The 12,605-nt window shown below is 37.6% G+C and overlaps 1 pseudogene; it reads left to right on the top strand.

The window, feature by feature from the left end:
* Window positions 1-5,580: 5,580 nt before the first annotated feature.
* Window positions 5,581-6,198, top strand: LOC140925661 (contactin-associated protein-like 2; annotated as a pseudogene).
* Window positions 6,199-12,605: the final 6,407 nt, after the last annotated feature.

The raw sequence follows: 12,605 nt of genomic DNA, 5'->3' as shown, positions 1-12,605 counted from the left end.
TTGTTTGCGCTTAACTTGTAAAACAACACATAAATAAGTACTTTGCATCATTTTATCCACAGATTTTACTTTTATTGTTGAAAAAAGTTGAAAAAACATGCATTTTCACTCGATATAGTGAACCATAGTAACTGACCATCACTCAACTTGTGTCAGAATGGGTGCGAGGGATAAACGAACAGCTACAGAAAACTTCAGGTGCTGATGTCTTATCGTCTAGAAAAAAAAAAAAATAGAAAAACTTTAGGGGAGTGGCGCAAACACCCCCCCCCCCCCCCTCCCCACTACTCTCCTTGTACATCCGAGGGTTAAATAATTAAACATGAAAATTCAGCTTATATTTCTGATAAAAAAAAATAATAATAATAATAATAATAAAGAAAGAAAGAAATTTTAAAAAATGACTCTATCAATGTTTTTTAACTAATAAAAATATATATTAGCTTATATTTTCTGTTGAGAAATATTTTTTGGTTTAAATGAACCGAAATTCCAAACCTATTACCACAGCTTCTTTATTTTCAACAGGGGTCTTACGCAAAATCTTAGTTCCACTAAATATACATTTTCGTTCTTTATTTTGTGACGGTTGAGAGCTAAGGTTGTGCAACCGTCATTCCATTTGCAAACATTTTTGAGTCATTAAAAATGATCCACTCCGTGCGGCAACGGTTTGAATGTTCGCCACATTTTTTCACCAGAGCAACAATTGCACACATTTTATTATAACATAATATTGAAAGTTTTGCAATAACTCAATGTAATGATTTGCCCAGATGACCCTTTGCTAAATTGAACTCTTCATTCTCTTTTCCATATTTTCGATTAATTACTTATCTCTCATTTTTTTTAGTTAATTAGAATCCTCTTTTCATAACAAGAACACCCAGCTTAAAAGTTATATTTTGCTAAAAGTTACAGCAAAATTATTTCTATCCATCTATTTTGTTAATGATTAATAATAATAATAATAATAATAATAATAATAATAATAATAATAATAATAATAATAATAATAATAAGAGAATGTGGCATATGAAAACCGTAGTGATCCCTGTGGTTGTTGGTGCGCTTGGTACAGTGAAAAAGGGTATGGTAGAAAACATCAAGAAAGTATCAGAGAGAGCTACTATGACAGAGATTCAAAAGATCTGCATGCTGGGATCTGCACGAATCCTCAGAAAGGTGCTCAGTGTATGAACAGAATGATTGACTTGAGTGACTGACGCTCTAGGTGCATGGTTTGCGCCCGGCTGATGCACCAAAAGAACACCAGCAAAGAGTGTGATAAAAGAAATAATAATAATAATAATAATAATAATAATAATAATAATAATAATAATAATAATAATAATAATAATAATAAGGAAACAATCATTGTGGACATAGCTGTTACCGGAGATAGTAATTAATATACTGCAGAAAGAAACTGAAAAGTATGAAAAGTACCAAGACCTGACAAGAGAGATTCAAAGGATCTGGAAATCAAGGACAAAATTGGTGCCAGTGGTTGTAGGTGAATTGACCACTCCAGAAAATACCATAACATACCATAATGCTCTTTGTTTGTCACTCCAAAATTTTGCATAAGCATTGTCTTCAGTTTCTCTTGGGGCCTCTTTACCTCCCAAGAGAAATTGAAAACAATGCTTATGCAAAAAATTGGGGTGACAAACAAAGAGCATTATGGTATCTTATGGTATTTTCTGTTCTGTTCAGTGTCAAAGAAGCTGGCAGGCCACTTGGAGCAACTAGGTTTTAAGAACCGAACAAGAACGATGCAAAAGTCGGCACTCCTCGGATCGGCACATATCCTCAGAAAAGTGCTGGAAGTCTGAGGTCTCGGGATGAGACTTGACTGGATATTTCTCCCCAGAGAAAATCCCCGTGCTAAATTTTACATAATAATAATAATAATAATAATAATAATAATAATAATAATAATAATAATAATAATAATAATTATTATTATTATAATAATTATAATAATAAAGGTATAACTTTTTCAAGCTTTTCTTTCATATTAGCACATCATAAACTTTAAAAAAACCCTTTCGTTATCAATTGTGCTTTGGCTCTCAGACTCGCTTTCATTTGGGGAATATCACAGGCTCCCTCTACTTAAACAGATGTTGAGGGTGTTTTGGACCTTCGGTGCGGAACATCCTCTCTTCAACGAATACACCTCTCACCTCCATATTCGACATTGCCAAAGAAATAAAAATAGTTAAATACTTTAAACCACTTCTCTCGTTTGATATATCCGCAACTTCTAGCTCATAACATATCAATTAGTAAAATATAGGCTGGTATTCCTATTTTAAAGTAAAAATGCTCAGAGCTAATTTTCCAGCAGTACAAATCATTTATTAAGCGGCGCATTTTATAAATCAAAGTGATAATGATATAGTGACCCAGGCCATGACAGTGGAATCAATCATTCATGTCAGTTAATAACCAAGTTTATTATATGGCCGATTCTCAAAAGGACTGGAAACTAACAAATTCAAGAATTTGATTGGCTAAAATCGATCTTGACCACGGTCTAGATTTTCCCATCTAGACCGTCATCTATACCGATCTTGTTGTAACTGTTGTCCTCAAAAAGTTACAAACAGAGAATATGAAAAAAAATTGGCTTGTTCCTGTTAGTAATACTAAATGGGAGAACCAGTGGACCTTCACGAGGAAGCAAGTAAAGAAAACGTGCAAACGTTGGCATATTTGAGACTTGCCGAGGAAGCTACGAGCAAAGATGAAGTCGAAATTAAGAAATTTTTGCAGGAGCAGAAATAAAAAAAAACACTCAATACAAGACTAAGAGCGATTTAAACGCATAGAAGAAATTTTGTCAGTCACTGAAAGAGTCTAGAGCAATTGAAAACATACCTGCCAATGAGCCCGACCTTCTTTTGTCCAAATTCTTCATCTCCGTTCGTAAACAAAATGACACTGAGTACGAGCCGAGTACAAAGAAGCGTTTTCTGCAGCCAAACTCGATGACACATACAAGAAGAAGGTTTCTAATCTCTCCGTCACAAAGACCAGTGTTGGACGACTTCTCGAAGCAGACGTTCAGCCAAACTTCGTTGCACAGCTAATCGGGCACAACAATTTGAAAAGCCTCGACAGCTACTTTGCATTCAGCATCTCTGAAGCGACAGCGAGAAATGTCTGCTATCCTGAATCGTGAGCCAGGTACATCCGCTCAGTCCCAAGAAAACTAAGTCAGTACCTCCACTACAACACAGCAAAATGTCTTCACAGTCCAACAAATCCGGCCTCAGGCTTTTTTTGCCGGAGCGCATATTGACAAGTTCAAAGGCTACACATTTAACATCAACGTTTTCTGTGGTGATCAGTCGAAAATCGCAAGGCTGAATGAGAACTGACCGCTGAGCGATCGAGGCACAAACAGGCATTACTTACATTGCAGTTGCACTTTTGGTCACTTTTCATAAATTGTTGTTTCAACCACAAGCTTTTTCATCGAGCCTGTGTGAAAAATTTTGTCTTCATTCATTGACGAAGTTTGTACAAAGCTGCATGAACTTTGAACAGCTATTTTTTTGTCCCGTTTGGACTGGAGACCAGTGGCAGAAGAAAGCCAGCTAAATGCATGAGCCCGCGCAAGGAAGCAAATAGAATTATCTATGTTTTTGTTCCCTTGCTTTCTTGTTTGGCCATATAATAAACATCTTATTAACCGAGCTTGGTCGGTCTGTATGGGAGAATCTTGACCTCGGTCGCCGGTACAGACCTCACTGCGTTCGGTCTGTACTGGCGACCTCGGTCAAGATTCTCCCATACAAACCTCCTGCTCGGTTAATAAGAGCTAAGAACTAATGCTAATTGCTGATCATAAACCTCAATTTAGAAAGCGCCATAATTTAAAGCATCCTAACACCCACACTCCGCAGATGAATACCTGACGCCCAGGAAGATATACCTAGAAGAGCCGGAGAAAATGATTTACTCACTTTTTACTCAGATTTTGTTTAGTATCACCTCTATAGTTTTTGCAACCGAAGAACACTTCAAATCTGCTTTTTTCATTGTTAAAGAGAATAAGCGTCCAACAGACCAAACAATTAAAACAGTTGGTTCTTCTAGTTTGATGACCTGCAGCCAGGCGTGCATGAGTCGCTCATGGTGTACCTTTACTAACTTTAATTTAAGAGCAATAAAGGAAATTGTAAACTGAACAAGCACAAGTTCTCTCCAATCACCGATGACTCTAAGCTCACTGATGAACCAGGCACTACTTCCACAATGCTTCTTAACGTAAGAAAGGTTATTAACGTTTGCTTGCCGGGACTATAAGTCATTTATGTTCAGAATTGAAATCAAATGTACAAAATAAACGATTTCGCGATGAACTTGCAAAAATTGAAAAATTTACAAATTTAGCGGTTTTTCATTAAGGTATTAGGTGAATCTGACAAAAAATTGTCTCTTTATTTTAATTAATAGGCACTTAATGGCCGGGGGAAATTACAAACTTAACGGATTTTAATTAAAGCGTTCTGAGAATTTTTCAAAGGGTGGAGTCAGCAACATACTCGTATAGCCGCCGCTCCCGTTAGAACATTTTTTTTAATTGTTTTTAGACTTGAAAACAATGAATAAAAGCATCTAACGGGAAAATGCGCTCGCGGGACCTGAGTAAACCGCGCGACCGCATAGTAATATTGCTTTTTAATCCACCTGTTCTTGGGAAACCAACTAGTATAATTAATTGCTTAGTTTTATTAACATGAGTGCACTCTGTTTTTCAAAGCAGAATTAACTATTCTACTTATTTGTACGTTTTATTTTTTCTTGTTTATTTGTTGTTGTTGTTATTTCTATTTTTATTTTTGCATTCTACGAAAAACCAAAACCCAAATTTGTATTATCATGCATTACAATAACGATATCAAGGCAAGCAATTCACCATTAATTATTTACTCCTTGCTCACGAAATTTACTACATTAATCATCTTGTTAACTAAACAGTTTCTTTTTGTTATACCGATCACACTCCATTGTGCAGCCTTATTTCAGTCGTGATCATGTAACGCGATGGGATTTGGTTGTAAATAATTTTCCCCTTTTTTTCAGGGCTGTCTGATTACCGAATGCCTAAATGGAGGCTACTGCTCTTTTCATAAAGAAAAGCCAGTTTTGCCTGCTCTTGCAAGCCGCCATGGACTGGAGAAAAATGCGAAAAAGGTAAAGCCTAAATAGTTCCAAGAGGGTTTTGTTCTCGTAGGAGAAGGACCTGAACAAATAATTCACTTTTAGAGAATAAGATTGCATTTGACATGTGCACTGGGATTCATGGATCAAATTCCTGGGCTACATTGGAGGCAAGTACTCTCACCTCTTCTCTTTCCCTTGCTACCCATAATCCACTTGCACTTGCAGTCGACTCATTTCCAGTGTTGACGCTGCAGCGCGTACAATTCTTATGCGGAGTACAGGACATGTTGCAATGAATAATGAAGCACTCGTATCTTGTGAAAATTAGAAGTCTGAAAATAGGTTATATATATTAACGACTGGAATAACGAATTAAAGTAATAATTGGGAACCATAATTCTTATTGCAGCTGCGTCATCATGCAGCGATTTAAAGAAGGGCGACCTTGAAGCAGCAAGTGGAAGTTACAGCATTGATCCAGATGGCGAGGGAGCTCTGGAGCCATTCTCAGTGTACTGTAACATGACAGACAAGACTAGTGTTGGCGTGATAGTCATCTGTCACGACAGTGAGAAGCGAACACTTGTGATAGGATATGAACCCTCTGGGAACTACTCACGTGACATTCACTACACTGGCGCGAGTCTATCTCAGCTGGCTAGTCTCACCAGCGTCTCTTCACACTGCGAGCAGTCTATCAAATAATTATGAGTGTTATCGCTCCATGCTATTCAGAGAGGGCGGATATGCTTGGTGGGTGTCACGTGATTCTACTAAGATGACTTACTGGGGCGGGGCATCACCTGGAAGTGATAAGTGCGCATGCGGAATGAACAACTCATGTGCAGACCCCAGTTATGGTTGTAATTGTGATGCGAATGACAATGTTTGGCGTGAAGACAGCGGTCTCCTCACTGACAAGACAAAGCTTCCAGTAAAACAGCTCAGGTTTGGAGACACTGTCAATAATACCACACTCTGGGAAAGTTTAAGTGTTATGGTATTGCACACTGACTTGTTTATCACATAGTCACACACTTGTTGATTTCATCATAATTAATGTATTGATTATACAGCAAAAGTTAGAAAAAAGACCTTTAAGTTGCTTGTGCATCTAACAATTTACAAGCAAATGCAGCACAGGTTCAATTCAATAAATCACGTCTGCAAAGGCAACTCAATAAAAAAAATCATACGAATTAATCTGACGCACCAGTCGTGTGTATTTTACGGGCTGAATAAATACGCAACAACTCTCTTTGGGGTTCTCTGGGTCTTTATTGCCTAGACCACAGCGCGATACCCTCCAAACCCCCAAAGAGAGAAAAGGGGAGTTAGTGAGTGATACCCTGGCTCATCTGTTTAACAGCCTCTAAGTTGTAGTGCAGTGAATGGTCTAAGTAACGCCCATATGCAGTCAATTTTCAGCTACCTTTTAGCTTAATATAATCGCTAGGCACACCGCAATGCAAGGCAAATGAAGCACTCCCTCGCCTGAAGGAGTGTCCAGAGAACGCGAGCCATCGTAGCTGCAGAGATCCAGTGTTCTTATTTGATGCTGACTGTTCGAGTAAAAACCTTAATGATCTTGAACTAATCCTAAATCAAGAGCTCCATGCAGTGGTTGAGTTAGGGATGAAATCTAATAGACTAGCTCTCAGTATTTTGAAAGAGGGGGAGGCAATTAATCTAGGGACGGCTATTATTCGAGGGAATACGGCAATTGACTTGGAGGAATCATGTTAATGACCTCTGCTTAAAACTATCGAGAACTGTAGGTATCTTTTCCACATTAAGGTATTATACTAATGTTGATATATACTTATTATGCTTTACCATTCCCCAATTTACCGCTTATCAACTTATGGTATTCAAGTTTGGGGTCTCGCATAACCAACCTACCTAAAACCAGTAACTAATTTGCAAAAGCGAGCCGTCAGAATAATGACTTTTTCCGACCCTAGATCACATTCTATGCCATCGCATTAGTCTCTCAGACTCCTAAAATTCTCTGATATGATTCACTTTTAAATGATCTGTTTTATTTATCAGTGGTACCATAGTTTAACCCTTCTTGTTTTGTTGATTACTTTAATCCAGTATCTTCCATTCATTCATATTATACATGTCAATCACAGAATGATATCTGTTTGTTAAATAGGTTCATTAACCACTCAATACGGCGTTCTTTCTCTCCGCTACACTGGTACCAACCTTTGGAATTCTTTATCTATTGATGTTAAAAAAATCAAGGCGTTTTCCAGTTCCCGTAAAATAATCAAGAATCCTATGATTGATGATTATAATACTAGGTCTCGTTTAGGGTTGTCTGTGTTTTAACATGGTCTCTCTTAGGGGTCAAAAATACTTGGGCCACGCCCAGATCGGTCTCCTTTAGGGGTTTAATTCAACATTTCCACCGAGCATCCCCACCCCTTTCATATGCGGGGTTCCCCCGAGGTTCAGAGTCATGTTGCACTCCGCATTCTACATTCAGCGTTCTGCAAAATACCCCTGCCGCTCTTGTCCTGGGATGAATATGCAGCGGCTTTCGGACAGCTTTGCATCACTGAACATAATAATATTAAAGTTTTGCTTTGTTATAAAATATCGCTACTGTGATGGAACACTTATGCTTGGTCGTCAGTTCCTTTCAGCACAAGTTTTCGATATTTTATAACAATATTTTATTTAGTTCAGCGATGCAAAGCTGTTCAACAGCAGCAGCAAATTCATCCCAGGAATCAATGTAAACAAAAATTGTTTTGTTCTTAGTTTGAAAAATCAAATTTCACGTTCAAACCACCACTAAGAATTTTATCAGTGCTTTTTTGGGGAGCCTTCTTTTTATTGGACGGTAGGTCCACTACGGAGTTACAATCACGTACAAGTACGTTTTGTTCTTAGGGTAATTAGTGCCTCTCTCTCTTCCTTCTTAAATGGCGCATTTATCGTGCTTTCATCGTACTTAAATGGCGCCATTATCGTGTTTGATATATTAAGAGGCTGTCCGCGTAAGAACCGATAAGGCAAATTTCGGTCCATCACGGATTTCCTTGATTTTTTCAGTGGAAGATAACTATCCTATCACATGAAGAAATATCACATTTATTTGGACCAACTCAAGTTTTTCTCTATTTTAGAGGAAGATTTTCTCGGTCACCTAAAACTAGCCAGTTTGCCGTCGGAAGTGGTGCGATTTTGGTGAAACTTTAGGGCTCTGTCAAACCTACCTTACATAGCCGAATAAACTGATTATTTTACACACAAAAGTTTTAACTCTGATTAATAGTTTCAAGGTTTAATAGTTGCATTTTCTAGAAAGTTGACTGAGATATGATTTTTTTAAAATGACCTTTAATTTGCTCAGCAGGAAAAGTAATTTGCATAACTAGAGCTGAACGGTAATTTCGCAAAAGTGGCACCTGACCCAGACTCAAGTCTATGATAAATCAGAAGTACTAAGACCAGTCTACTTCTTAATGCAATAAAATTTGTGGGCACTCTTCTCTGCGCGCTGTACAAAGTTCCGTTAATGTTACAAAATTCGCCATTTTGACAGCAAGGCTGGAATTGTAACGGTCCGCCTTTGATCGACTAATTTCCACAGTTTTAACGTTTCTAGTTATCACTAAATGTCATTAGACCCTTTAAATGTTGGACTTTAGAAAACATGAGGAGAAAACCTAGTTATCGCTTTTTCTTGGTTGTTTTTCCTTGTCGACGATCAGAACGCGACTTCATTCTCCGTATGCAAATTAGCCATAGATGCGTCGTTTCAACAAATTGACTGGAAACATAACTGCTTATATTTCACATTTTTAAGGGAAAAACATCTCTTCTTTCCACGAAAAAACACGAACGATATATGTCTTAGAATCCCCTTAGGTGTGTTTCTTTTAAGGGAAGAAGCAGTAAAAGAAGATATGTTTACGCGAATTAAATAATTTAATTACTTTGGCCCGTCACGCATTCCCCGAAAGTGACCGTGTATATATCGATCAGTTCTTTTATCTGATGATATTTTTTTTGAATTTAACCACTGTTACTTCCGATTCTTTACTGGGTGGGAAATACCATGCTGTTGTATTTATTCATTCTACGACCGTTTTAACTGAGTCAGTGTCCCCGGGCGCCACCGTGAGGATAGGGTTTAATATGACAGCCATGGAGTAACACACGACAATTAGCTACAAAGTAGTCACTTGGACACGGCCACTCTTATTCACGAGCACTAGCACAATATTTTCAATTACAGAATTAACAATTAATATTTTCGAAATAGCTCGCAAACAACTTCAGAAATACCGTGCGACACCACACGACCACAGCTGCAAAGTCCTTTAGGCCCCATATCCTAGATCCCTAGCTAACTATAGGCTACCCTACAAACTTTAAGGTGGTATTAACAGAGCTTTGTGTTTATCGCCAATTAACAACATTTCAGTAAAAATGAGGAATGGCATGTAGAAAAAGGCATCGTTATTGTTTGCGGTCCTTCTCCTGTCAAATCCCAAAAGTTTTTGCCGGCTGTTAATCACACTAGATTAAGGATCCCTATGTTCACTCCTGAGCTGACGGAGAAAAGCACGTGCAATTTTGTATGAAAGACGAAAGTTTGTCAATTTGGTCTCCTTTTCTTTCCCTGGATTTGAATGGTATTTCAAAGTGACACAATTTTTTGAGTAGTACCTCGTTGAAATGACCAGATTGTTCTTCCTTTGACATTACACATAGATTGAAAGCTTCTGGTTGAGGGTGTTGTGGTCTCAATTCTTCAGCGATTTCTGCAACAAGGTTTTCCCTTTCGAACTCCTCGTCTTCTTGCAACAGATCTCTATGGTCAAGTTCAACTTGTATACACTTTAATAGGACTATGTTTACGTGTTGACTCAAACGGGCCTTTTAGTCCAACATGGCCTGGCAATATGTGAGCACGGAATTGGAATGGGGGTGGGGGGAACTCACTATGATGGCCTATACGGGGAGGTTCCGCCCGAAAGGAGTATCTTTTTCAGGCTTCAGGCATATGAAAGGGTGGGCATTTCACTAGATGAAGTACATAAAAGGGCGAGTGCGCTTATTGCAGCCTTAGCAGCATCTTTGGCGGTTCTTAAAGAAAAAAGAACTAAGTTTAAGAATTTAAGGAAAAAGTAGACGGACTAAATTTTTCAGAAATTAATATACACGGGAGAAATTTCACCCCCTTAAGTACAAATGCTTGTAAAAGTAGAGGTGGAACAGTGGGGAGAGAGGGTGGATGGTAAAGTAGGTTAAAAATGGAGAGATGAGATGGAGTAAATTTTTCAAGAGGGTATAAATACAAAAAAAACCCAGCAATCTGGAGGCATTTTTGAAGACTTAATGAAAACGTTATCAAAACAAGAAAAACAGAGAAATCTTGTCCAATAAACCTCTCCGGCAAATGTGTGGACATGGTTGCTGACTGTTCAATCGTACTCTTCTCGACCCTTCGGCGTAAAGTTTTTTCAAGTTTCTTGCGACAGGAGGAGCAAATCGGCTATATAAAGTTGAACTGAACACTAAGGTACTTTTAAGTCTCACTAATTGTTACAAAACCAGAGACATGTTTTAAACACTGTTTAAGTTCAAAAAAATTATTGTTACTGCAAGAATGAAATACTTGTCATACACGTGAACGACACCTCGACCACAATCACTCCTAGTCTCGTCCCCAGGACATTCTTCTTAGAAAATGGCAGGGGCGGGAAAGCCCTGGGGATGAGGTTGAATCCTGTCTCCGTGCAGAAAGTTCTTTTTTCCCATTTATAACGCTCTTCAAACAATCATCAGAAAACTATCTTTTACAACACACGGATTAACCGGTATGTATAGTATTTTAAAGGTAAGAATTGATTAGGGCAAGATACACGGCTGTCAAAAAAATAGAAATAACAAAAACTATCTTGCAAGCTCAAATAAACTGGAAACGAACTTCAGAAAACATCGCAAGATAAAATGTTAAATAGAGAAATTAGAATATCTCTGTACGTTAAGAAAATTTTTTGCATGAAAAATAAAAAAGAATGATACTTACGTGATGGAACAAAACTTTGACTTATTTCGCTGGCTATCTGGAAATTTACGACACGTCTTCCTGCCACAGAAGTTATTTTGCCAGTATAATCCAGAGTGTGATCGGGGTATTGACAAGACCTTAGGCTCGATTTCCGCCGTCTCCCCGTTTATTCACTGAAAAAAGTAACTATTTTTCCCGTTTCATTCTGCTACCGATAAACGCTTTAAAGATCTTTGAATGAAACTGAAATTTACTGATAATTTAAGATAGGAAAAGTGTGGGGCATTTTTTTTTTATCGTAGTGCCATGTACAAAGATCTACCTTATCCTGATAAGCAAATATCATAATAAAGCTTTCGACGTTAACGCTATTTTTTAAGGCACGCAAAAAAGAGTGCCCAAAAAATTTTCGTGTGCTGACAAGAGGACTTACCTTGCAATTGAACTCTTATTTTTTATTATTATCAATAACTATCATTTAAAAAAAGATGATAATATTATAGAATTGATCAACACAACGGTAATTTCTAATCCACCACCCCTCTTTAGGAATGCGTGACAGGCGACAATAATTGAATTATTTTGAGCTACGCAAACATATACGCCTGTATCATGATATATTACTCAGCTGCTTCTTCCTCGTTAAAAAAAAAAACAAAACAAAACAAAACAAAACAAAACAAAACAAAAACAGACCTTAAGGGGATTTTAACTCATGGTTTTTTGTTTTTCTGTGGAAAGGAGAGTTATTTTTTCCCTTAGAAATGTGAAATGTAAGGATTATATTTCCTGTCAATTTGTTGAAACAACGCACTAAGGCTAATTTGCATACGAAGAATGAAGTCACGTTCATCGTCGACAAGAAAAAGACCCAAGGAAAAGCGATTACTAAGTTTTCTCCAGATGTTTTCAAACGTCCAACATTTAAAGGGTCTAATGACATTTAGTGATAACTAGAAACGTTAAAGCTGTGGAAATTAGTCGATCAGATGCGGACCGTTACAATTCCAGCTTTGCTGTCAAAATGGCGAATTTTGGAACATTAACGGAACTTTGCACGGCACGCACAGAAGAATGCCCACAAATTTTATTGCGTTAAGAAGTAGACTGGTCTTAGTACTTCTGATTTATCATAGACTTGAGTCTGGGTCAGGTGCCACTTTTGCGAAATTACCGTTCAGCTCTAGTTATACAAATTACTTTTCCTGCTGAGCAAATTAAAGGTCATTTAAAAAAAATCATATCTCAGCCAACTTTCCACAGAATGCACCAATTAAACCTTGAAACTATTAATCAGAGTTAAAACTTTTGTGTGTAAAATAATCAGTTTATTCGGCTATGTAAGGTAGGTTTGACAGAGCCCTAAAGTTTCACCAAAATC

This window comes from Porites lutea, chromosome 2, assembly GCF_958299795.1.
Source record: "Porites lutea chromosome 2, jaPorLute2.1, whole genome shotgun sequence".
NCBI lineage: Eukaryota > Metazoa > Cnidaria > Anthozoa > Scleractinia > Poritidae > Porites > Porites lutea.
Note: the sequence above shows the minus strand (reverse complement) of the source record. Positions and strands in the feature narration are given on the sequence as shown.